The sequence below is a fragment of the Stegodyphus dumicola genome, chromosome 4 (assembly GCF_044657685.1).
Source record: "Stegodyphus dumicola isolate Sdum_Otavi_A_Nest chromosome 4, ASM4465768v1".
NCBI lineage: Eukaryota > Metazoa > Arthropoda > Arachnida > Araneae > Eresidae > Stegodyphus > Stegodyphus dumicola.
The window spans coordinates 144,103,165-144,130,449 of NC_140771.1; positions in this window are offsets into that span (position 1 = coordinate 144,103,165).

Here is a 27,285-nt window from a genome sequence, read left to right on the forward strand (position 1 = left end):
CAGTTATATTTGTAATATACTTTAAATTTACGTGCATTTTTGTATAATTTGTTTTTTTAATAAAATTTGTTGCTATGTACGGCAATTGAAAAGGAAAATCGAAAGTTTGATGACTAAACAACTAGTTAATTACTAAACTATAAGTTAGATTCCCGCTAAAGATTAATTTAAAATCAGAATAAATTAAACCATATATTGATCCCGGTTATAAAGAGAATAGAATTTACTTAGCTAATTTAGGAATCTATCGCTTTCAGTACATATGTAAGATAAAAATATGTAAATCAGAATGTTAACTTTAATTTGGAATAGTCTTTAATTCCCTGTTTATATTGGTTATTTCCCATTTTCGTCCTTTTTTTAACGCTGGTGTTTGCAAACTGAAACCGAAACAATCAATGTCGAAATTTTTAATAGCTAGTGAGAAAATGGCAAAACATAACATTTTCCTTTTGAACTAAGCTTCCACCTTAGAATACGTCCCGTTTCACTTCTGTTTCTCTTAGTTAGATTTTCGCTTTCTCTGTCTTCAAAATATGCTTCGGAATTACAAGCGATATTGATCTCAGAAGCAGGCGCTTACTGTCGCAAATATTCTGCATTATAAAAATGTTTGGCTAACGAAAGTAAAAAGAAATATTAATATCCAACACGTCTGCAACTACTTCTTTGCACTTCAGCATCATGTCTACAAAATTTCTGAATCATCATATCAATTAATCTGTCTATATTTATGTGCAGAGTGAATCGCTGCCCGACCGACAAACTTGCAGGGTGTGTAGGGGGTACAGAAACGACTTGGAACCACGTAAAAATGCTTGGTCGCAAATGCCGTAGTTGCGAGTTATGGTGCAAAGACGAAGAGAAAAAGAACAGAAACGGTAACACATTAATGGGACAGAAAACATTTTGTTGAAAGATTGTACTACAACAGGTGCTCGATATTACGACCAGAAATCGTCAGCCAGGCCTGACAATTCCTTACTTTCTGGAAGATTCTTCCCTGCAGTCTTGCATCAGATGGCGCTGAACGGATGGTTGCGCGAACAACGATCCTGCTGGTAGTCGTCATTTGCGATCAGTTTCCCTAGGCAAGGACGCGTATTCAAACAATGAACTGGTCGACACGCTGATTGCGTATGGTGCTGCGGAAGGTAACGGGCACACCTCTTGGCGATTGTACCAGGAACGTTACCGAACAGGCGTGGTCCACATCATACGACCTTCACAAGTATGAACAGAAGATTAAGTGAGACTGGTTGATTAACGAGAGCTACAATGAATCGAAAGTCGAGGACACCTGACAATGAGGAAGTGGTCTTACTTCTGGCCAAAGACAATCCAAGTACGAGTACTCGAGCGATAGCCCAACAAGCGGGTTTATCTCAATTCATTGTGTGGAGAATTCTCTCAGCAAACCAAATAAGCGCATACCATCTTCATCGCGTCCAGTTATTAGAGCCTGAGAATTATCCACTTAGGAGGACGTTTGCCACATAGCTCCTGCAACAGAGTGTTACAGACAGCACATTTACTGCGTCCGTGTTGTTCATGGATTAAGCATACTTCACACATGGAGCTTTCAATCAGCATAACGCCCATTTATGGGCTTTGGAGAATCCTCATCGTACGCAACCTCTTGTAGCTCAGGAGCATTTCTCGGTCAATGTTAACCTTTGGACAGAGGTGGATAGGTCTGGGTGACCCTGTTCATTGGCCTTCCAGATGAGCGGACCTATCATTCTTGGATTTCTTCTTCTGGGGCCACATGAAGAGTTTGGTGTACGAGATGCCGGTTCCTTGAGTTGAATGACTCGTCGCTCAAATATCTGTAGCTGCCGGGAGGATACGTGTCATGCCAGGAATCTTCCAGAACGTAACGAATTCCATACAGAACTGCTGTCAGGACTTCCAGATGACTTCTGGTCTTAATTAAAACACCTGTTGTTGTACAACATTTCAACAAAATGTTTTCTGTTCGATTAAAGTGATGCTGTTTCTGCTCGTTTTCTCTGCTTCTTTGCACCATAGCTATCAACTCCGGCATTTGCGACCCTGCGTTCCTATGTGATTCCGAGTTGTCTACGTACCCCCTATACACCCTATAAGTTTATCGGTCTGATAGAGAATTAACCTGTATATTTATCTGACTTTCTACCTATATATGGATAGATCAATACTTGAAAAATATTTAATTAAAAATCTATTTTCTCCATTTCTATATTCTTCTGCTTCTTGAAATAAGGGGATTTGTATCAATTTTCCTCAAAATGCTTACAGTTATCTATGTCTTTACAAAACCAATTTCAATATAATTTTGCCTTATTTTAAACCATTAGTCTGTGTTGAAGTAATTATCTATTTAAACATGAACATTTCTGAATATTATGCTTGAATAACTCTTTTTATTTTTTATTTCATTAAATTAGCTTTACGTCTCCAGTTGAAAATATTGATGTAATCCATATAAATTAGGCTGTATACTTTTGTCCAATATCAGTACATGCTAAGAATTTAAGTTAATTATGCGATTATAGGCGAAAACATCTCGGCAAAAATGTCGCGGAAAAAACAACGCAAAGCGGAAAATAACTATTTATGCAGTTTTCCTGTTTTTGCTCAGATATTTTTCTGATGTGGAATACGTGGTTTTGAACCATAGGCACTTTGTAATTTATAATCATTGGCATCGGCAAGTCAGAAACGTTATCATGCAAAACACCGTAGGAGAGATGAAAGCAAGGAGAAAACATCACAGTTCTAAAACATCGCAGTAAAAAATAAAGCAGTTTAAAAAATTAGTAATCGAAATATCGTAAAAAATATAGCAGATAGAATTTATTTAGTTAATTATTATTTTTATTAGTAATTTATTAGTTACTATTATTCCTACAAATTATCGCAAGACAATAACATCGCTGACATGTGTTTTCCAGGCTTTAAAAGTTGTAAACGAGTGTTCACATAACGATTTGTGAGGGCAAGAAGGAATGAGGAATATTGCAAATTTTATATTTTACCTTTTTGAATTAAATAATAAATTTTTGCTGAAAACTGAAAAAGTTGTAGTTTTCAAAAGTTGTAAATGAATAGAACATAAATTTTACTTATAAGAATTACTAGAATTTTAAATTTGAAAAATTAACTAATAAAGGTCATTATTTAACCAATCTCTTTGATAAAGTTTTATTGGTAATTTTTCATGAAAAACGTTATTTAAGAATGATTAAAAAAGAAAGATTAATAACTACTTGAAGTTACCTCTATTCAAATTCTTTCATTAATTATCAAATTGTAAAAGTGTCGTTAACGTTGTCGTGTATAATCGTTTGGATGTAGATTTGTTAATTATGACAAAATATGCCAGCTGCATAATATTTCAGCAGGATATTTAAATTGAATTAACTGTTAACATTCATTTCTATATGCTTTCAATTTTGGAATGCTTTTTCTAAACTATTACTTTTTCAGGAAAAAATTATTAGTTTTCTGAAATATGAAATGTAAAAATAAAACGACATCTCATTTCTTCTTACGCTCATAAATCATTTACGCTCATAAATATGCAGTTACGAATTTTAAAACCTGAAAAACGCACACCTGCGATATTATCGTTTTCATCGTGATCATATATATATCGGCGATATTATCGCTTAAAAGATCTTGCATTTTTTATTGTTATTGAAATAATTATTTGGCTTCAAAAAGTAAAACTAAATAGTAATCCTCAGTTTTTTTAAAAGGGTTCTTCTTTAATAACTCACAGGTTTTTGAAAGGGGTTCTTGTTAGATGTCTTCTTCAAAAGAATTGAAGACCATCCTGTAGTGTTTAAGGGGAGAAGAAAACTTTTTCGCTTTATGAGGTCGTTTATTTCTGTGGAAAAAATGGATCATTCTCCCCCCCTTTGATCTGCGCAGTTGGGCTTATAGTAAAAATACATTAGTACATAAGTACCGAATAAAAGTACCTAAATTCGCAATATCAAGCGAAATTGTTCGTTGATGAAGATGTAATAGTTTTGAAATTATTCACAGGTTCATACATTTCAGAGGTGAAACTTTGACATATTATATACAGACAGTGAGTTTCATTACCTGTCTAAAACTAAGTAAGTGTGTCCTAATTTAATTCTTAATTGAATAACCAGATACAATTTCAGGATCTGTTCAGAAGCGTGTTTTAATATACAAAATAAATATACAAAAAAAAAAAAAGTATAAAAGGAATATACAAAAAAGACGAGAAATATACTTTTAAAGGACCCTCTTCAACAAAAAATGTATATCCAATCCGAATAAAAACGGTGCTAATTTGATTTGCAGTGATACTGTTTGAACCTTTATTCTTTTTCAGTAATGATACATCTTTCAGAATGTGGTGTTACATATACATCCATGTAATATACACTAATAAAAGCACTTTATACTGAAGTTTTTAAATGTCCTGAAATTCAATTTGAGTACAGTTTTTTTTGGGATACTTTGTAGAAAAAGGAATCTAATTAATATAAACCTCCAAGTTCAGTCAAAAGCGTAATCTAAACTTTAAATAAGAATTGAGTTCAAAAAATGGCAATGGCAATATTTGTTTTTAAAGTAGCTCATAGGGCTAAATTTATTTGAGACTTCGATCTTAATGTTTACAGTAAAAGTCAGCATACATTATTTCTTGCTGTTGTATCATAAATTATAATACGACGTTTAGCTTAAGAGAGCTTCTCCTGACGCATGCGCCGTTCGCGTTTATCCGTGCGGTAATGATGACGTAACTGTTTATTACGTATGTATGTATATGTATACCATTCTTACTTCTTCGCCCTTTTTCTCTGCTGTACGCAACTATGTTTAAGTTAATCTCTGTCATTAAAAATGTTCATTGATATTACAATCTATTTAGGCCCACTTATTTCTTCAATCGTTATGGGCCCAGGAACGTTTCAACTGTGCCTAATTAGCAAAATACTTATTTTAAAATGAACATTTTGAAGTTTTCGACCATTGAACTCTTAAGCCTAATTCAGTGCAAGAACTGTTACGTCTAATCAACGGTAAGAACTGATCAGCGTTCAGTTAAGCCTATTTTTATAGCATCTTAAGAAATCTTGTTTTTTTTTTTTTGGCTGTGAGAGACTGTATTACATTATGTCGCATTTAACTACTATAGAAAAGCTCGGAAAAGATAATTTTGACAGTTGGAAATTACAAATAGAAGCAGTATTTATTAAAAACGACCATTGGGATTATGTGACCAGTAAAGCGCTAAAACCTGCTGAAGGAACCGAGGACGAAAAGAAATGGCTCCAAGCTGATCAAAAAGCTCGCGCAGATATAATTCTTGCTATTAATCCTAGTGAAGTGTGTCATATAAAGCATTTGTGACATCAAATGCTGTGTGGAATAAACTCAAAGCCGTATATGAATTGAAAGGACCTGCGAAGAAGGCTACATTATTAAAACAGCTTTTATTTAGAAAGATGGTGGAAAGCGAAACGATGTCTGAACATTTGAATAATTTCTTCGAAATAGTTGATAAACTTAAACAAATGGAAATTGACATAGCTGCTGATTTATTATCGATTATTCTGCTCTATAGTATTCCAGAAAATTTTGAAAATTTTAGATGCGCCATCGAATCAAGAGATCAGTTACCTAGTCCCGAATCTTTGAAAATCAAAATGTTAGAAGAATGAGAAGCAAGAAAAGGGAAAACGTTTCAAGATTCACAGAATGCATACTATACTGATTATAAAAGAAGAAATCAAGAACAGAAGAAAAATGAAAAATGGAAGGTAAATTCAAACAAAAAGTTTCCTGCTGAAAGAAATTTTCGAAACTTGAAGTGTAATTACTGTTCGAAAATTGGGCACAATTCATCTGAATGCAGAAAGAAAATAGCTGATAGAAAATATGCGCAATCAAATAAGGGAAATCAAGGTTCTATGATGGCTTCTAATTATGAAGAGCAGATTAGTTTAGCAGTAAACAATGCTTATCAGAAAACCTCCTTATGGTGCTTAGATAGTGGCTGTACATCTCACATGTGCAATGACAGAAGGTTATTTTCAGAATTTCACCCTCGAACGAATTCAACCATAAAGTTAGCAGTTGGCAAAACAGCAAAAATTACAGGAATTGGAACTGTCCTTTTAACAGTACCTAACGGAAATAAGACAATTAAACTTACGCTCAAAAATGTGTTATGTGTTCCGGAATTAAAATGTAATTTGCTGTTAACATCTAACGCTACTGCAAATAATCGTTCAGTGATTTTTACAGAACGACATGCTAGAATAATAGAACCAAATGGATCTATACTAGTGCAGGCTATTCGTCATGGTGATCTTTATTATATACATCCAAGCACTGAAACAGCTGCAATAGCACAGGTAAGTGATTTTGTAAAGTGGCATCTTAAATTAGGTCATTTAAATGAGCCTGATTTGAAAAGACTTAAGTCTGATAACACGGTTAGAAATTTAAATTTTAATAACACTGAATCTCTAAAAGACTGCAAAGTCTGTATCCGAGGTAAAAAAACTGTGCAACCTTTTCAAAAAGAATCAAAATTTCAAAGTGATGAATTACTGAACTTGATTCACTCAGATTTGTGTGGACCTATGAGAGTCCCATCCCATGCTGGTTCGCGTTATTTTGTTACTTTCATAGACGACAAATCGCGTTATGTCGAAGTCAGTTTTCTTAAAACTAAAGATGAAGTGAAAAATGCATTCATTAAATACAAAGCTGCGGTCGAAAATCGTCTAGGAAAGAAAACTTCGGACTGATAACGGTCTCGAATATCGCGGAGAAGAATTTAATAAATATATTCGAGAATGCGGGATTAAACGAGAATTCTCTGCACCAATGTCTCCTCAACAGAATTCGAGAGCTGAACGCATGAACCGCACTTTAACTGAAATGGCCAGATGTTTGTTACTACAAAGTAATCTTCCCCAATCTTTTCGGGTTGAAGCCTTGAACTGTGCTGTTTATATTCGTAATCGTTGCCCGAATCGAGGCCTGGGAGTAAACAAAACACCTTATGAATTATTTTTTGGCATCAAGCCAACTGTATCTCACTTCAAAGTATTCGGACAGAAATGTTTTGTACTTAATAAAAGGTCTAAAGGGAAATTCGATCCTCGATCAGAAGAACATATATTTGTAGGATACTCAAATGAATCGAAAGCATACAGGCTGTGGAATCAAAATTCCGGAAAAATCATTATAAGCCGAGATGTTAGATTCATTGATGAATTTGAAAACTGTACTAATTATGATAAAGATTTAGAAGTTTTATTTCTCGAAAATATTCCTGATAAAAAGAAGGAAGAACCTCTGAATGTAAATCAAATATCGGCTGATGAAATAACAGAAGACCCCTCAAATATGGCAGAAGCATCTGCTGAATCATCTGATAATGAAGATTCTGATTCCGAAGCATTACCTGAAATGCAGATTAAAAGGGGGCCAGGTCGTCCAAAGAAAGTCAAGACTGGGAAGCCAGGAAGACGAAAAAAGGAGTACCACAATATAAACATAGAAAAGGAAGAAGCACAAATTGCTGAAGAAGATACAAATCCGACATTAGAAGAAGCATTAAATGTGTTATGGTGTTTCTGAATTTTGAATTTACCTTTTCCTTGTTTACCAAAAGGTTTCCTACAAGTTGACCATAACATATAAAATAAAACTCAATTCAGCCATAAGATACTAGTAACAATAAAGTTGAAAATTTTGCGTTGTGTTTATTCCGGATTAACCCTTAAAATCCATTTGAGTAAAGACTGGTAAAAATCATGAACACACAAAATAAATTTAACCATTGAATGATCTAGAAAAACTTATTTATTTAACTATTAAAGCAAATGACTGATATATCCATTAGTTAAAAAATTTAAATATATTCAACAGAAGTTGTACTTTTGTTTTCACACATCCAACATTTCTGCGTAATTACTTTTTCCTTTTATGTATAACATCCTTGTAGTTATTATTAAATTTAATATTGCAACAACAGGTAAAACATACCAAAAGAAAAATTATACTATAAATTTAAGAACAATACCCTCCCCGGGGAGCAAAATAATAAAATAAAAAAAAATTTAACAAGTTACACTATCCACTTCACACCTAATTGCTCAATACAAAAATAATATTTCATAATATTGCACTCAATACCATCATTTAAACACTATTAAAGCAAATTTTTAACCTCTATATTTTTTTTGATTAATTAAATGTGGTTTTACCGTATAAAGATATGTAGTGACACCTTTACACTTATACCAGGTTAGTACTGAGAGGAACAAGAAAGCTCTAATACAGGCACTATTACTAATCAACCTCACCAATGAGAAATACAAACAAAATTCAATTAGATAAATCCTGAAGAACATCTTTCTCAAAACTATTAAGTTAAGTTACCATAATTTTAATAAGGCTATAATTCTTTATTAAATTTAATGCCTTTATTTAATCGATATACCAAGAAAAAAATATGGTTTCTATAGAGTTAGGATAAAATTATCACTTACAACAATTTAGGTTCAACAAATTAAATTAATTCAAGCTCTTTTTTTTTTTTTTTTTTCTGCAGAAATCTATAATACTTGACTAACCAAGCATACACACACACACACACACAAAAAAAAAAAAAAAAAGGAGAACTTATCTGTGATTGAGTAGAAGGCAAGACAACCCAAAACAAATGTCCATTGAAGCTCATGAGGACTGCTGCTGTTGAAAGGAGAAAAAAAAAATGTTCGTCGAATGCATGGAGTCGTTGAATTCCTTGTAAATATTGCAGTTCCGGATGGGGAGAATACGAGGAGATTTATGAAAAACAAAGAGGATCAAATGGCCAATTCAGTTGATCAGTCCCTTATTGGAGAGACGAGGAGAGTAATGATGAATAAATTCTTCAGACAACTTCGGACATCCTCAGAGGGAAACGACGAGTCAACATCTAGGAGATCTCAGGAACATTGGTGGTGAAACGGCCAAATCAGTTGATCAGTCCCTTATTGGAGAGACGAGGGGAATTATGAACAAATTCTTCAGACAACTTCGGACATCCTCAGAGGGAAACGACGAGTCAACATCTAGGAGATCTCAGGAACATTGGTGGTGAAACGGCCAAATCAGTTGATCAGTCCCTTATTGGAGAGACGAGGGGAATTATGAACAAATTCTTCAGACAACTTCGGACATCCTCAGAGGGAAAACGACGAATCAACATCTAGGAGATCTCAGGAACATTGGTGGTGAAAAAAAAATTTCTCAATTCAGAGTATAGCGGTAATCATTTTTTTCGTAGATCATGTAAGGATTTAAAATTTTCTTTTTTTTCACATGAAGGAAAATAAATTGAAGAAGGAAACTTTTGAATTATTGAAGAGACAAAAGGACAAACCTACGCCCCGCGCTCAAGGCGCTTAGCCAAGGGGCCGTAGGTCCCAACGGGAGTTCCATCCATTTCTCGGCGGAATCGGCTGCCGCCTCGGACCGCATCAGAAGGCAATTTAAGAACGCAAAAAAAAGTGTCAAAAGTGTGCTCGTCCCCCAAAACAACCCGTTAAAAGGGAGGACGCTGGACTGCCAATTTGGCACAACCCACTCTTCGCCAAAAGTTAAAATAGTTGCAACAACAGCATTCCCTCATGTTAGCAAACTGGCCAAATCCACTACTTTGAAACCTCAACGAAAATTCTATGTCGCCAAACCCTCGCCAAAATAACCCCGCCTTGTGGAAGGGGAAATTAGGAGTTTCAACAACCCTGCAAGCCGTCCCAACGAAAGAATGCTGAAACTCGCAAAAAGTGACTTTTCAACCGGAAAAAGGGCATTTCATCCACCTTTACCTAAATCACAAGCAAACGAAAAAAATCTACTAATTAAAGCTCATAACTGAAATGCAATTAAAGTTAGAAAAACGAAAGTTATGTCAAATTAAAGAGCTAATTTTTCTGCAACTAATGATATTAAATACTAAGAAATCAAATTAATTTTTGACATGAAAAACTGAGTTTATTACGTGAAAAAATTCACCTAAATCCATTGTTTGCGTGTACAAGATTGAAGACGCAGTTCGCGTAAACTTGGAAAGCCAAAATATATTACACTAGAATTAATAAGCCAAAAAGGAATATAACCAAACTTGTGTAGCTCAAATTTTGAATAATTACAAATTAAAATTTTGATTTTTATGAATCACTTAATTAAATTAAATTCGCTACACAACAAATGGAAGTTATGCTGAAGAATGGCATAAGGCTATGCAAAGTGAGTATGAAGCACTTGTTAAAAATGGTGCATGGAAATTAGTAAAGCGACCACAGAACAAAAAGGTAGTAGGATGTCGCTGGGTTCTTAGAACGAAATACAATGCAGATGGAACAGTTCGAAAGAGAAAAGCTCGATTAGTTGCTAGAGGATTTGCACAGGAACGTGGAATTGATTTTAATGAAACCTTTGCTCCAGTAGCCAGAGCAAGTTCTATAAGAACTGTGATTGCATACAGTGCTGAACAAGACCTTATGTTATATCAACTAGATTTTGTTATGGCTTATGTTAACGGAGATTTAAAAGAAGAAATTTTCATGGAACAAGCTAAAGGTTTTGAAGAACAAAATAATCCTGATTACGTTTATGCTTTGCAAAAGTCTCTTTATGGTTTGAAACAAAGTGGACGACAGTGGTATGAAAAATTAGACAAAAAACTCAAAAAGTTTGGATTACAACCATTACAATCAGATAAGTGTGTATACAGGATGGAAACATCTCAAGGTGAGTTAATTCTAATTTTATATGTGGATGACTTAATAATAGCAACAAACAGCTGTGATTTATATGCTGAACTTAAAGGTTATCTTTCTAAAGAATTTCATGTTAAAGATTTAAACAAACTTCATTATTGTCTTGGAATAGAATTTAATCAAAATGTAAATAATAATTCTATTAGTTTATCTCAGCAGAAATATGTTGATAATATTCTACGAAGGTTTAATATGCAAGGTGCAAAACCAGTAGCAACTCCTCTAGATCCTAATGTAAAATTAAGTAAAGAAATGTGTCCTTCTGAAACTGAAAAGGAAGAAATGAACAAAGCACCTTATCGCCGTCTAATTGGTTCGCTTATGTATCTTTCTGTGTTTACTAGGCCGGATATTACATATGCCGTCAGTCACCTGAGCCAATTTAATAACAATCCTGGAAAATTACACTGGTTAACTGCAAAGCGCGTTCTTTGATATTTAAAAGGAACTAAAAATTATTGTTTAAAATTTCGAAAGACTGGAAAAGCACTTATTGGATATACCGATGCCGACTGGGCGTCTGATGTTAATACTAGAAAATCGTATACAGGTTACCTATTCAAGTTTGCTGGAAATCCGATAACATGGGACGAAAGCAACAAACTGTTGCATTATCAAGTACTGAAGCAGAGTACATCAGTCTTTCAGAAAGTGCCAAAGAAGCAGTTTATTTACATCGTTTTCTTAAAGAATTAAATTTTACTGCTGATTATTCAACCATTATATATTGTGATAATCAAGGTGCACAGAAGCTCACGAAAAATGCTGTTTATCACTCACGCACTAAACACATAGATATTAGACATCATTTCATTCTTGAAATTTATGAAATAAATGAAATAGACGTTAAATATGTGCCAACAGAGAAAATGCCTGCTGATGTACTGACAAAAACATTGACTGCTTCGAAAGATTCTAAGTGCTGTAAATTAATTGGAATAACTGTAAATGATTAATGTTTTTTTTTTTTTTTTCCAGCCGCCAAACGTCGAAAGGGGGATTGTTGTATCATAAATTATAATACGACGTTTAGCTTAAGAGAGCTTCTCCCGACGCATGCGCCGTTCGCGTTTATCCGTGCGGTGATGATGACGTAACTGTTTATTACGTATGTATGTATATGTACACCATTCTTACTTCTTCGCCCTTTTTCTCTGCTGTACGCAACTATGTTTAAGTTAATCTCTGTCATTAAAAATGTTCATTGATATTACAATCTATTTAGGCCCACTTATTTCTTCACTTGCATTAATAGAAGAAATAATTAAAATTTCAAATAAACATAAAGATTAAATTACTCTGCATTTGAAAGGAAAATAGAGGTAAGATGGAATTATCATTTGTTCTCATAAGCATTTTAATAGCAGATTTGTAACCTGTTGAGATATTCTTATAGCCTAAAAAAATTACTTAACTCGATTAGCATGCGGCTGTAACTGATATTTACTAATTCTGCTAGCTTCACCAAAACTGCGAGAAACATCGATGATCGGCATATCAAGTTTCTTTAGAAAAGGATATAATTTTGCATTGCGATTTCGTTAAATGTGTCAAAAAAGGTTTCGAATCCTTCGCAGGTAACAGAATATTGGAACTAAATTGTAGAAATACGAAATAGAATGAAAAATAAAATTACAACTATTAATTCAGTTTTAAAAAAAAAAGTGTTCATTCGAAATGTTTACTTAACTCCTTGCCCACCAGATTCAGTTACAGTTATGAAAGTTTTGTCCATAATTAAATTATTTTTGCAGTTATTGTAGTTAGAATAAAAGTATAACTATTACACATAAAAATTCTATATTTTTGCTTATTTATTTTTTCATTCATTCATTCATTTTTGGATCCCATTGGAAAACAGTCACATTTAACTCATAGATACTCCGACACTATAGAATTCGCGTGTAAATGATTAAGTTGTTATTTTGAATGTTGTGCTTAGCTAGTTTTAATTACACCATTAAGAAAATTGAATGAAATCAGAAGTGTCTGGAAGTGGGCAACTGCAATATACCGACTTATATAGTATACAGACTTTTTTCGCTGCAATAAGTTATTTAACACGTTTCCTAATTGAAATAAACGAGTCATTGCGTAAAAGATAAAAAGAATCCCTTTCAATAAATAAATTTTCGAATTAAATATCGCTAATTGGGAATATAAGCTGGTTAATAATTAGTTTCAATAATGTAACAGCACAGACACAAATACTATATGAATGTAGTTTGTTTTATTTGCTTTTCCAGAAGCGACTGTAAAATTAGTATGTCCTGAAAATAAAACGAATTAAAATTAATTGCATATGTAACTGTTAAAATATGACACATTATTATTGAAGGCACAATAGGTTGATGAAAACTCCTTCAAATGCGTATTATCAGATATGTATTTCTTAATGGCACTTCTGTACAATGCCTTATTGAATTAATTTGCTACTTGAAACCTTGTATTTTAAAACGCACAGTGCGTGAGAAATTTATTTTCTGCTTCAGTACTTTGCATAAAATGGTACCATCTATGTTTGACGTATGTTTTGTATTCGTTTCGCGTTTGTATCTTGAGTGACAGCTGAGTGGTATTTTGTAACGCAGTATGTGCTAGGGGGAAGGAAGGTCTATGTTCGAAGTATCCATCGCACGCTCTATTTCCGAGGACGGGCCCGCTTCGTTTGAGCCCTGCACAGCAGGTTCACGACGACGAGATCAAAATAAACTGCGAATTCCGCGGAATTCGAACGGGAACCGCCATCGCGCGGATGTACACAGAGCATGCGACGTGTGCGGCCGCGTAATCCGTTTTGCGCGGTCGGACAGACGGACGGAAGGCAGTGATTTGATTATGGAAGAATAGAGGGTGGGGAACATCTTTCCTTTCTTTTCTGCATATCTGTGAAAAGAGAAGAAGGTGTTCAAATAAGAAGAGGGGGTGAAATTGAGTAGAGCGCAGATTGTTTCGCATATCAAGCGGTTTTTCGGGTTTAGCATTGAATAGACGTGTTTTTTAGATAACAGGAAAGGAGAACACTCTGCTCTTATAAATGATGACAAATTCTAATGCAGTAGCAAAGTTTAAGATAAATGTAACAAAAGTTAAACTGAACTTAGCAATGATATGATTCTGCCTATAATTGTAATAATTCTGCTTCAACGATCTAATTTATGACAGCCAATTTATCTTCTTTTTTCGCCTTAGTCATTAAAGGTTAAAAACCTATGAATATTTTAACAATATTACTTTGATGTAAATAAAAGTTAACCAATGATTCAATTCCCTTTGAATCAATAGAAACCTATGTTCTGGATGTTTTTAAATTCGAAAGCATAATAATAAAAATTGTGTGATAATTACAGTTGATCTGTGTGATCTATTGAGCCAGCGGAAACTGGCTGTCAAATTTTAGGACAATTGCGCTAGTTATATTTTTTTTTTTTTTTTTTTTGGTGGCTAGAACAAATGCAGTATCTAATTTAAAATTATTCCTTTTAAAACAAGTAAAGGCCGAATATAATTACAAATGGTTTAATACAAAAACTGAAGATAAATATAATGTAATTCGGTCATATGAATTAAAAACACATGCACAATTTCGTTTCCCTCACAGCTAAACAAATATAGTTACTAATAGTTTAATGAATAAGAACGCTGAACGCTAGCAGTTTAACCCAGGTTTAAATCTCAGTGAATGACATGGTCGTTTTCCCTGTTGTTTCCACGTGTAACATGAATACAAGCTAGCTTCGCCTTAGAAAGTCCTCCACAAAATCCTCCCTTCCCTTAGTTAGATATCTCCAATGTTTTTGGTCATAATCCAGTCCAATCTAATGTATATGAATGCTAAAAATCCACTTCTTTAGTTGTCAGATTAATTCATTCTCAGACTCGAGTCAGCTTTGAATCGATGAGATAATATGTAATCACATCGACAGTCCCCAAACCCGCAAGATATTTAAACCTTTAATTTCAATTTATAAGATGAAAATTTCTTTTTGAAGTAAAAGGAATTAGGATTAACAGGTTAGCATTGTCTTTGGTTATCATTGCAGATATTTATTTTGAAATATTTTTTTTTATTATCTCATTTTAGCTATACTTTTCTCCTAACTATACTACATAAGTAAAAAAAAAAAGTATATAAAATTGCAATCTTAAAACTTCAGATTAAAGTTTGCTGCCTCGAAGAAGTTTTTACTTTCAATTTTTCCAAATGGTTAAAACTATATTTGAAAATTTTAATAATACACATTTTTAAGATTATAAAGGAATTGCACTTTGATCCTGATTGAATGGTAAGATGCACTGTAGTGCATCTTACCAGCCTACATCCAAACAAGGTCAGCTGTGCAAAAGTCGGCAGGTTTATCTATTATCCACCAACCAGCTGACATTATTTAATTTTTAGTTAATTGATTTTTAGTTTAAGTAAAGATTATTTTAACTCTAATGGACCTTGAATTTTTAAAAATCATTATAAATGCTTTTCTGCTGATTTAATATAAAACTAAATGAATTTTAATTAATTGTATTTGAAAAATATGAGTATATTGGGAGTAGCATGTCTTAAAAATTACATTTGAAAGAGATACGTATAAGGTGGTACACAGAATATTCTAATTTATAAAAATGATCCTCACTTTTAAGAAGGTTTGAGAAACTCTGTCCTATACGTATTTTCAAGGAATCCCTTTATGTGGGTATTGCATAATAATAGCATTTCCTTTAAATTAAGGTTCAAAGCAATAATTAGCATAAAACATTGCTAACTGTTTTACTTATATACAAATTAATCCTATTGCGAATCAGGGTTTTAAAATGACGCATCCATCGAGAGAACTCGGGGATTAAATCTTGCTTTGTGCTTAGCAAAATGAACCCTTAACACATCTAATCGTCGTCATCTGATAGAAGATTGTTTTCCCACCCTTCTTGTGCAAGGGAATTCATTCTGTAAGTGGGGCTCAAAACGTCTGCAGATAAAGTTGAAACAAACAAAACTTCCGAAACAAATTACAGCGAAGAATAACAGCAAATCGAGTCAAAGTTCAGTGCCTAAAAAACTCGTTAGACCTTGAAATCCCTTAGCGGAATTGAATTTCTTCGAACGTGCCGCCTTCCGTTCTCTAGTTTTTCATTGGGAGAGGAAATAAACACCCTTAAGTTACCGGCGTTTATAGAAGAGGGTAAGAGAAGGGGGGCACCTAATCGCTAAAGCATCACTCTTGTAACGTGTAAGTCTCCGCAGTGAAAAATGAGAGAGCTCACAGACTCTGGGACTTCATTGAGTGAATATACGGGAAGTGCAGGAGGCGGTTCTCTGAAATAAATAAGTGAATGAGTATGTTGTCTTGTTTGTGTCTCCTTTTTATAGCCGGATATTAATCAGCTGGAGTGAAGACGCTGAACTATTCCTCAAACGAAAGTTTGCCTAGTGCTAGACAGGTTGATCGAAGTATTGACCGAAATTGCAAATTGAAGCCCAGCAGAAAGCTATTGAACTTTACACGCTCCTGTAGCCGAGATGATTGAGATAGCTATTAGCTTTCTTAAACTTCCCGAAAACATTTATTTAAAACTTTCAAAGGTTTATTAATATTGTTTTACATTATAGTTAGACTCTATCCAATTTCTTGAAGGAACCATAATATCAGTGTCCTCTAAACTGTTAAAGAGTAAATACAGGTTAGGGAACGAGAAGAAAAAACATGGTTTAAAATTAACATTCAATTTTCGAAACATTTGAAATTTCAGTGTTTTAGGTTTCATTAGGAAGAATAAACATCTTGATTTAGGAGCTATTTTTCATTTATAATTCACTCCGAAACTTTGAAATTACAATTAACTTTTACATTTATGACTATGAAGAACAATTAAATAATTCTTTTTACACCCGTAGAATGTACTGTCTAATAACAGGGTAATGTTTCAATTATTACACTTCTAAAAGTTCTATTCATTTCCTGAAAACCAATATAATTTGCAAATTTTGTCAAACTTCATAAATGAAAGTGATTTTTTGTTAAAGCGCAATTTTATCGAAGCAATATTATTCAGAAACTTAGAACTAGAGCCAATCTCTCGAAAGTTATCCTTCGGTGGTCAATTAATTTAAAATCAACTTCGTTTGTCAGGTCACAGCAATATTACGATCAAAAAGTATCAGGAATGATCCATATAAAATAAACAAATCCAAGATATTGCTTAGACAAATTTTTCGGAAGTTGTTACTACTTTCATAGACACTGGACATAGAATAATTCTTTTTCTTTTATCTTTTGCATAAATCTCTTTTGAATAATTAAAGAATATTCGCTTTGGCGATTTTTCAAAATGGTAGATGTAAATGAACAAAAGAATGCATTAAATTTCTTCGTTTCTTTGGGGGGGGGTAGAGTGAAATTTCTGTTATAAAACATTTGAAATGTTGCAAAAGTTCTTGAGCAAATATTTCTCCAAAACTAGCGTTTTATAAAATATATTTAAAGAAAGCAAAGAATGTGATGAAGAGCAGACATAGTCCAGTAAACCATACGTTTCAACTGATGAGGACACTTCAATCAAGTCAATTTGGTTCTTAGCTATTATTATTTAACAATTCAGAACATTAGTGTAAAAAATTTCACTTTATCTGTATCCTGTCAAGCAAGTGATTTGCTTCTCGATGTTTTGGAAATTTTGAATTTTTCCCAAAACAGGATAGCGCCTAGGATGTGTATTCTCAAACAACGTCCTTCTTCTAACGCATTACTCTCAGGGATAAAACATAAATCTATTCTTTTGAATCAAAACACAGCTCAGAAATCAAGAAAATGGCTCTAAGGTGAAGCAAGACCTAAAAGTACTCTTCAAATTCGGTTAAAAATCAAAACAACGTTGTTTTTTTTTTTTTTTTTTTTTTTTCGATTGTCGTAGTGCCGCGCATCAAGAATTTCTCTCAGTTGGACAAACTGCCTGTAAAGAATATTATTTGAGCGTTTAGTGGCTGCCTTGAAGCAATTAATAGGAAACTAGATGAATGAAACTACATGTGGGAATTTGATTCACTGGTTTTGTTCTTCTATAATGCTCATAATACTCTTATTGTTCATGAAAATTTGACTAAAATTTCAGCAGCATGTTTCCACGAGCTCTGTATTCTTCCGATATGGCATACTTGTTCTTATTTCCGTAGTTAAACTACTGCTTCATGGTTATAGTTCTGAATTTATTGATTCAACAAAAGAAAATGCGCTGCGAATCTTGTCAAGTTTCACGAAAACGAATAAAAAATATATTTCCCGGATTGGAAGCAACATTGGCTTAAAAGCCTTGTAGTTGGAGAAGAACGCTTTAAAGGGAATGTAATAAATAGTGAGCACGCAATTAAAAACTTTTTATCGAATTATTCTCTATACATTTTAATTACTGCTATGATTCAAACTGTAGAAGGTGTTTACCTATTTTTAGAATGATTTAGATAAAGAATTAAAAACCAATTTCGGCAACAGTTTATTATTTGAAAGAAGAAACATCTTATGCTACTTTTAAATTTATTCGTCTTTCAAAATTTCACATGCAAACAAGCTGTGGCTCGAAAGATAAGTTTTTGCAATTTATGAAGAGAAATATTCCTTTATCATTATTCAAAAACGTTATTAAATGCACGATACTGAAGTTTCCAAGCGCAAAATAAGCAACGTTATTAATCTGGAAGGGAAAAACTGTCAATCATTATTTCTACAAGGAAAGAAGCCTCCAAACGAATGCCCGAATAAGATGCGTACTGTTTCTTATGTTTCTAGAACAAGAGAAAACTCCGCCGACGCAAAAACCAGTTACAAAGTACTTAAATACATCTATAGCAACAATAAATTAAAAAACGCCCCCAAGATTTACAAATTAGAAAGGCGAAAAAACGTAGTGTTCACCAATTTTTGTTGATGCGTGTGGCCCGACGCAGAACAATTTATAGAAACCTGTTTGAAATTAGCAGGAGATAAATGGAAATGTGTGACACTTGATGAAACTTTTTTACCTAAATGACTGCAATAAAAAAAATCTATTTACTACGCAAAACAAAGAGAAGAAAATATGCAAGCCTAGTTCTGTCAATGCAAAAAAGTTTCTATTAAGAAAAGTGGAAAAAAATGTTGAAATCAACTCAACGTTCTATAAAGAGAGAGTTTTAGGTCCGATAGTTACAGAAGAAATGCCATTTATTTCTTTATTCCAATGACTTTTAAATTTAACTTATGATAGTTATTTGTAACAAAACAACAAATCATATTTTAAAAAGTACAACTTCACTCCTTGAACAAATGAAGACTAATATAGATGTTATATAGTATATATGTTTTGAGCGTTTCACCTATTGAATTTGTGCCTTATGACTCTTGAAATGGCCTCTATCTAAGCTCAAACCCACCACGATGGATGGCTTCTAGAAAGCAGTGGAAGACGAAGGGAAATCAATACAGCTGGAAATTTTATGAAAAGCCCCTCTATAATCGTTATGCAGACTTATTGTCCAGAAGAAAGGCTATCAGATCGAAAATTAAAAAAGTATTCTTTGCATTTTAAGCATTAATTAAATGAGATCGATATTGTTCTAAAAATGTATAAACACCCTCTGCGTACTGGACTCGTTTGATCACGGCAAAACAGGCGAGCTTGAACTGGAAGTAAGAATTGAAATTCTAATATTAATACAAGTAATAGATAATTAAGTGCATTTTCTTGGTACTCTAAATTCAAGTGAATGTAAGAATTCGTAACTGACACAATTGGATGTACAAAAAGAGGCAATAGGAATAACTAATATCTACAAATGGATAATTTGTCACTAAATAGATTTACTATTAAGAAAATGTTATTATTTTCAGGTTAAAATATCCTCAGAGTGAAGTTGATAGGTGATTTAAACTCTCGTAAATACTTTCCGTTGAGGGTATATATATATTTTTTCTAATGGCAGATTGTGAACAGTTACAGTGTAACACAGTCCATTAATCTATACAAGGCCAGATGTGGTGGTCTCTTTATTACGGAGACACCTAATAGGTGAGCCATGCTCGCCTCCTATGAAAGGACGGACAGTTACAGCCATGCCTCCTCCGGGATTCGAGCCCAGGCCCTTCGGCATTTCAATCAGGCTTCCATAATCACTATACCGTCTGGGCGACCGTTGAGGGTATATTGATGCATGTAAAAATATATAAATATAAAAAGATAAAACAAACTTTGAAGTAATCCTAATAGATGTCTGCGATAAAAACTTTTCGGTTACAAGATTTATGACCTGGGATGAAATATATTTGAAGTAACTACTTCTAAGTACATTTCTTAAGCTCTTGCGAAATCATTAAAATTGGAGAATTTACAATGGAAATTTACCAGGAAATATTCTGATAGATCTAACACTTGGATCGCTGCTGAAGATGTCAAATATTCGTTTTTTCAACAATTCCAAAATTCCACGGCGAAGGTTCTGATTAAATTCCCATCACTGTGCGAGCAGATAGATGTGTGTCTGAAATGGAAGTCAACGTAACACCTGTAATAAAATGAGATGGGGTTAAAGCATTAATAGAGCTAGTATCAGAATCGTTCACGTAAGTAAGCGGACGCCAATTCAAAATAGCCTTGATCTGAGCAAGTTGCGTTGAAAACCCTTTGTAGGTTAAAAGAGTCTCTTTCAATACTTTTCTCAAATGAAATTTCGCTGAGCAAATGCCAGCTTCAAATAATCCTCCGAAGTATGGTGAGGCAGGAGATGTAAAATACCCATTTAATCGATGATGGAGTTAGTTCTGGTGAGAGTGATTCTGTTGTATGCAAAGAAGACTAAATCTAATTTAGTTTGTACACTTTTCGGCATGCTCCCACAAAACTGGTACCGTTATCACTGTAAATGAGCCGTGGTGCATCTCGACGTGAAATTAAGCGTCTACCTGCGGCAACAAACGAGTCTGCCGTCAGATTACAAACTGCTTCTGTATGCACAGCTTTAGTTGACAAGAAAACAGAGATTTATAACCTTTCGCTGCTTTAGAACTACTACTCTTATTGAATTTAAGGTTAATAGGATCAGCATAGTACATACCAGATGCCAAATAAAAAAGGTTTTTCCAAAGTCACACGATGTTCAGGTAAGTCACCCATCGGTTACAGAGTTGAAGCAGCTTTAAACCGATGGCATATTAAGCACTGGTTGACACAACTGTGTATCAGCCTTTTCACTCCAATCAATTCAGTAGGATTGCCTGAAGAGGTGGGGACGATAGAGAAGGACCAGCATGAAGGTAAGTTATATGACTTTCTTTCAGTAGTAATTCATTAAATTTATATTGGGAAGGAAATATTACAGTATGTTATACGTTAAATGCTAAAGGTGAATTTTTGAAGACGTTCTCCCACCTGTAAGAGATTATCGTTGCCTATGAATGGATAAAAAGAGCGTAGTTGGCTCTTCTTGGGTAAAGTTTGTTTTCCTTAATACATGGCAAATCATTTAGGAAATAAAGATTCTGAATTCAACGAATAATTATCTTTTCCGCTACTTGAATATTTAGAAATGTTAGCTGCATAAGGTAGTTTTATGTAATACCCCTACTCGAAGTTTTCTGAGTTATAATATGCTTTTTAGAATTAGTAAATAAATCTTTGGTAGTAAGCCAGAATGCGAACAATTTTGTAACGAGAAGAATAATGTTCCAACGAATTAACTAATAAATCATTCGATTCACTTATATGAAAAATGGAAATAGGATCAGATCTTTGTTCAGTCTTTACTTCAGTTTCATCTTCAGATCCGTTTTCTGTTTTTTTTTGCTGTTTTCTGGGCCCATAACTTAAGTTTTTGAGTCTACTTCTTGAAGTAGCATAAATATTAGCTATGAATCTCTAGAGGTTACTTTGTCACCAAAAGCTTTTAAGCCCCTGGTAACTTCATCCGATGTGTCAGCTAATTGCCGTATATTAAAATTATCCTGTGAAGTAGATTTGTGATCCAGAAATGTTTTTATTAACGATTATACGATTTTTTTCTTTTTATGATATCTGGCGGCTGATTTCACCCGTGCCTAAGAATTATTTGATTATGGAATATGTTTAATTATAGAAGCTATTTCATCTGCAATTGTTCGAGTCAAATACTGAAACTTATGGATATTCGATAAAGAAATATTTTGCACTGTTGCAACAAATAAATTCTTACGCTTTTTCCCTACCACGCAGTTTAATTACAGTATCTTGATCCATAATAAGTAATCAAAGTATCCAAGTTCAAAATGAAAACAATATAAAAGATATACATAAAACTTCAAAGATCAAATTTGGATGTAAATGGAAAATAAAAAAAAAAAAAAAAATGCACTCATCTTCCTTTCAAGTGCTGACGAATTCCCAATTTCGCCGCTGTGCTTCCAAATGTTCACTGGCTATTAATTAAATGGCGCCGGAGTGAGAAGTTACCTTTAAAAATAACTTTAATAAATTCTACTACTCCCCGTTTATACAAATTAAATTGTAAACATTTAATAATTAAGTATCCATATATACAGATCTAATAATAATTCGAAAACATGGTTAAGTTAAAAATTAGTATTAAAACAGTTAGTTATAGGTCAGCTACATTCTAGAGTCCGTGTTCTATGAACGACGATTTCCAAAAAGTGTTGCCAACGCAGGGCAACGAATAGAGGTAAATTAATTATGAGAGGCGTGAAAGTAAAAAGTTTGTTTAACTGGTAAAAATTTCCGTAGTATTAGAATTCAAGATAAAATCATTTATTATATTATAAAATACACAGAATTCATACTCCGAGTAATATACGGCAGTTGGGATCTTATTTGCTAGACAATGCATTCATCTAAAGGATGATAACATCTCTATTAAAAGTTCCCACATACCATATTTTTAGTTTTTCTTCCGTGTATGTTATTTTTCTAGACTTCCAGAAAATACAGTTAATTAGAGCCATTTCTCTTAAAAAGTCCTCCACTAAGTCATATCTTATCGCAGGTCGGTACACCTCGAGTATTTTCGCACAATCCAGTCCTGAATAACACTATGAGATAGTTATATATAATATATTATAGTTATAAAAATCCTATTATGAAAACGTTAGAAAATGTTTTACCTGTAATTTTGCATACTGTAAGACTTATCACACTTTTTACTTTACTTGGATTCAATTTTTTTTCTCGTTTAATTTTTTGTTTTAGTGATCTGAAGGAAAGTTTTAATTTTCTGTAAGTGTGAGTATTCCTTTACGCAACAAACTAATCAATAAAACTTAGAAAATTTAAATAAGTTCTTTTAGTACCATTTGGGTGCTTTGGAAATTGTCGTTGATACCATAGAAAGCAGTCTTGTTACCATACATTTAATAAAATCTGTAGAAATGCTTTATTCGAATAATGTTTGCCATGATAAAGTATGACCAAAATTTTTTCGTAAAGGGTCCTAATATTATTTCATCTTTGAGATCCTCGGGCATTTGGGTGCTGAAGTATTTATTTTTGATTTCACAAACTAATCCTAAGAAACTTTTTAATTACTCTCCAGGGAGCTTTTATCTATTATATTTTTACCTTGTTGGCCGAACCTCCATAAAACAAAGACGAATATTCATTTTAAATATGTCTGAAGAGTTCAGCCAATACAACATCTCTCTTATGTACCAGCAAATCGAGTGACCCATTCAAATCCCATAGCGGTTTGCTCCTGACAAGATACTTAAGCTTCCATATGCTGTAAAATTCCAAAATTGACGCCGATTAGGGTCTATCATCCTCGCTTGCTCTGGAAGCTGAACGCTTCTTGACTCCCTCCATAATTCAAAAGGCGCTTAATACACGCTTTTCCCTTTGGCCTCTAAAATATTCAAAAGCAATGGGGGCGCGCGCACAGCTCTTGGCTAATTGAAACGAATATGGATTTATGAGCCCGCTTTCTGAGTTTGCGTCAGGCGCGTAATTTGATGCCAAGACTTGCGCTTATGACTGCAAGTTTGAAGAGCTCACGTAACGGCTCGAAGCAAAACGTGCCACGAGATGTGCTTCATCCCCCCACCCTCTAGGAATTACCCTTCTCAACTCTCTTCCAAATTTCAAAAAGGATTTTCTCTTCTTATCTAGCATCATTACTATTTGATTTATTTAAGAATCGGTTAAGAAAAACGCAGGATAACAGTTTAAAGAAATTTTGTATAATTTTAATCAAATACTTAGGTAACTCAAAACGCAACAGCAAATGTATAAAAATCTTAGGTTTCTTACCCGAAACATTATAAGAAATGTTGTGAATCTGTTATACATATTTTTTGCTATGTTTTATTTCTGAAAAATATTAGGTTATCAGTATTTTTCCGAAGGTACATCTGAAAATTAACTATTCTAGATTTGGTGCTCTCCCCCTAAATTCTTCCTTTTCCCATATTCGTGATAATTCCAAATTACATAACTCTGCTTGAAAAAAGGTAACTAAAAGTAAAATTAACCAATCACGGCTTAAATTCACATATGCATCTACGCAGTATAAATACGGCTTCGCGAGGAACTACGTTCCTTTCTTCCTGACTTCTGGACGATGTAAACATCTCCACGCTGCTCCACGCTGAGGTCTCACTAATCGCCGCGTGAAGCAGACAACACACAACGGTAGCGCAAAGTCGCTACTGAACAGCTTTCCGTAGCAGTCATGGCTTATGGTTAAGGCATACAGATAAAGATAACGAACTGGATTTCGATAAATCACCAATTTTTATCCTCGCACACAATCAAATCATATCTTAGTAGATAAGATATTTCTAGATCATAAACAATTACAATATTTTTGTATGCACGTTATATCATCTTAGAATAAGAAATATGTGAGGTATAATAAAATATGATGGCTGCTTTAAGAAATAATTGGCGAACTCAAAATTAAATATTCTAGATTGGGTGCTCTTCCCCTAAGTTCCTCCTTTCTCCCAAATTCGAGATCTTTCCAAATCACATAACACTGCTTGAAAAAGGTAACTAAAAGTAAAATTAACCAATCACGGTTTAGATTCACATATGCACCTACGCAGTATAAATACGGCATCGCGAGGAACTGCGTTCCCTTTTCCCTGACTTCTGGCCATGCAAACATCTCCGCGCTGCTTATGCTTTCCTGCTTACTTCGTACTTAAATCAGCCTACATGAAAAATTATTATATTCAACGATGCTTGAAAAATAATTTGTCTGCCAAGGAGATGATTAGACATGTATAAGAATAAAGATGGTGATTCTTCAATTCAGTTTTATCAGCGTCTTATTTCTGACTTTTCCAACCAGCCATGTCTACAGCCAGAAGTTAAAGTACCGGTTTCCTACTACGCATTAAAATATTACAGATATATATATACCCACTCTGTTACTCGGCTTGTTCCATGAGCTCAGGTTTTTTTTTTCTCATATGTTGGTAAATTGCTCATTTTTTGCTTTAAAAATGATAGAATTCTGTTGTTCTGGTTTTTATGCCTTTAGTTAATCTGCATGCGATCGTTGTAGAATTTCTTCTTTCTGCGCAGAAATTCTAACTTTAATTGTAAAATTGTTTTTTTAAATTGTTTTAACTGTAGTTAGTGTTTTATGTATTTCTGTATCTTTCAATTTTTAATGAGTTTTTATGTATTTTTGCCTTGCCACGAAGTGAGTACTGAATTAAATGAATGAGAAATATATATCTAATGAAATTCGAGGAAATACGTGTTACATATTAGCAGCAAATATTATCGCCAGTCTGTCTCGGACAGAGAAGAATGTTCACGAGTAGCGCATGCGCATTAGGTACGCGGCGCTGAATCGTCTGTGAAAAATTGTTTCTTATTTTTTTTGTTTGTTTGTTTGTTTGTATAATTTCTTTTATACATTGTTTTAGATTTATTATAGTATTTGAATATAGAATATGTGGCAACGATTAGATCATTTTTCAGATGATATAATTTTTTGATCGTTCTGAGTTATAAAGTGAATGAGATGTAACTCTGTTAAGTAAACCTAGATTCAGAATATCGCTATTTTAAATAAATATAGATATAACTTTATAGAGTGCATTTATTCTATTGTGGTTTATGCACAAGAGACGAAGTAGATTTAATTCCTTTCAATAAGTTTAAATGGAATGCAGAAAAAATGCGCATAATTCAATATTCCGTGCAAGGACGTCATGTGGTGTACATATCAGATTTTTTGAAGTATGCGATACATTTATAGAGAATCTTATTTTTTGAAATCTTTTATTTAAAACGAAGAATAATATACTATTACTTTAAATTCTTCAAAATACGTTATTTATATCATTTTTAGCATTTCAGTGCTTTGTGATTGTGTACAAATCAGTTTCCTTTAGGTTTATAATGCTATGATATTGAAATAATGTAAATTTTTTAGAAGGTATTTCTTCCACCTTCTTAGCGTGCCTTCGTGGTGTAGTGGTTCTGCACGCTGGGCCGGTATTCCAGAGGTCCGTGGTTCGATTCCCGGTGAAGGCGTTTGCTCATTTTTCATCTGTTCGGCTTCCAAAAAAATCCTAATGTCTCTACAGTAGCGCCCGAACTAAAAGGGTTGTGGATGATGACTCTCCACACCCAGGATTTGGCGATTGGGGTTCCCCTCCCCCCAAAAAAACTCCAGTCGCCCTTTAAAAGGGGGAGTATATAAGGTATTTCTCCCACCTTCTTAGCGTGCCTTCGTGCTGGGCCGGTATTACAGAGGCCGTGGTTCGATTCCCGGCGAAAGCGTTTGCTCATTTTTCATTTCTTCGACTTCCAAAAAATCCTAATGTCTCTACAGTTTTGCTATATGCGAAGGTATTTAATTCTGGTTGTAAAGTGGCAATATAACTTATGCTTAAAAGACGGTATATACTCATACGGCGATCTTTTAGACTTTAGGTCTTTTACCAATACTTAAACTCAGATATAGTCAGGTACTTCTTAGTTTTTGACATAAATCGTAATTCCAAGGGATCCCCAAAATTAATACCTTGGCTGTTTTTTGCATCTTTATTTGTTGCAATTTTGACAGAAAAAATGTGAAATATTTCATTTATAGTTAATAAAACTAATACTGATATTAGTTAATTGGCTTTAGCTAATAGAATTTAGTTTAAAAGAAGTCATGCTATGTTGGTAAAAATAAGGAACTCAAAAATATTGATTCGCCACCAAAGTTATGAAGTCCTATCTGAGTAAAAAAGAATTTTTCTTTTACCTAAAACAAGAAATCATCATTTTACTGTGAAAAATTACGGCCGCTCAGACGGGGTAATAGTTAGGGACTCTGTTTACCGTACTGGTGGGCCCGGAATCGAATCCCGAAAAAGGCATGAGTTTTTATAAGAGTATAGTGTCTGTATGGCAAGAGGGAACTTAAAAGATTTGGCAGCAGAAATTCTCTCTATGCCTTCTCTGGGTGGTGGCACGGTAAGAGGAGTGGAAGATACTCGGACCGCATTCCGGG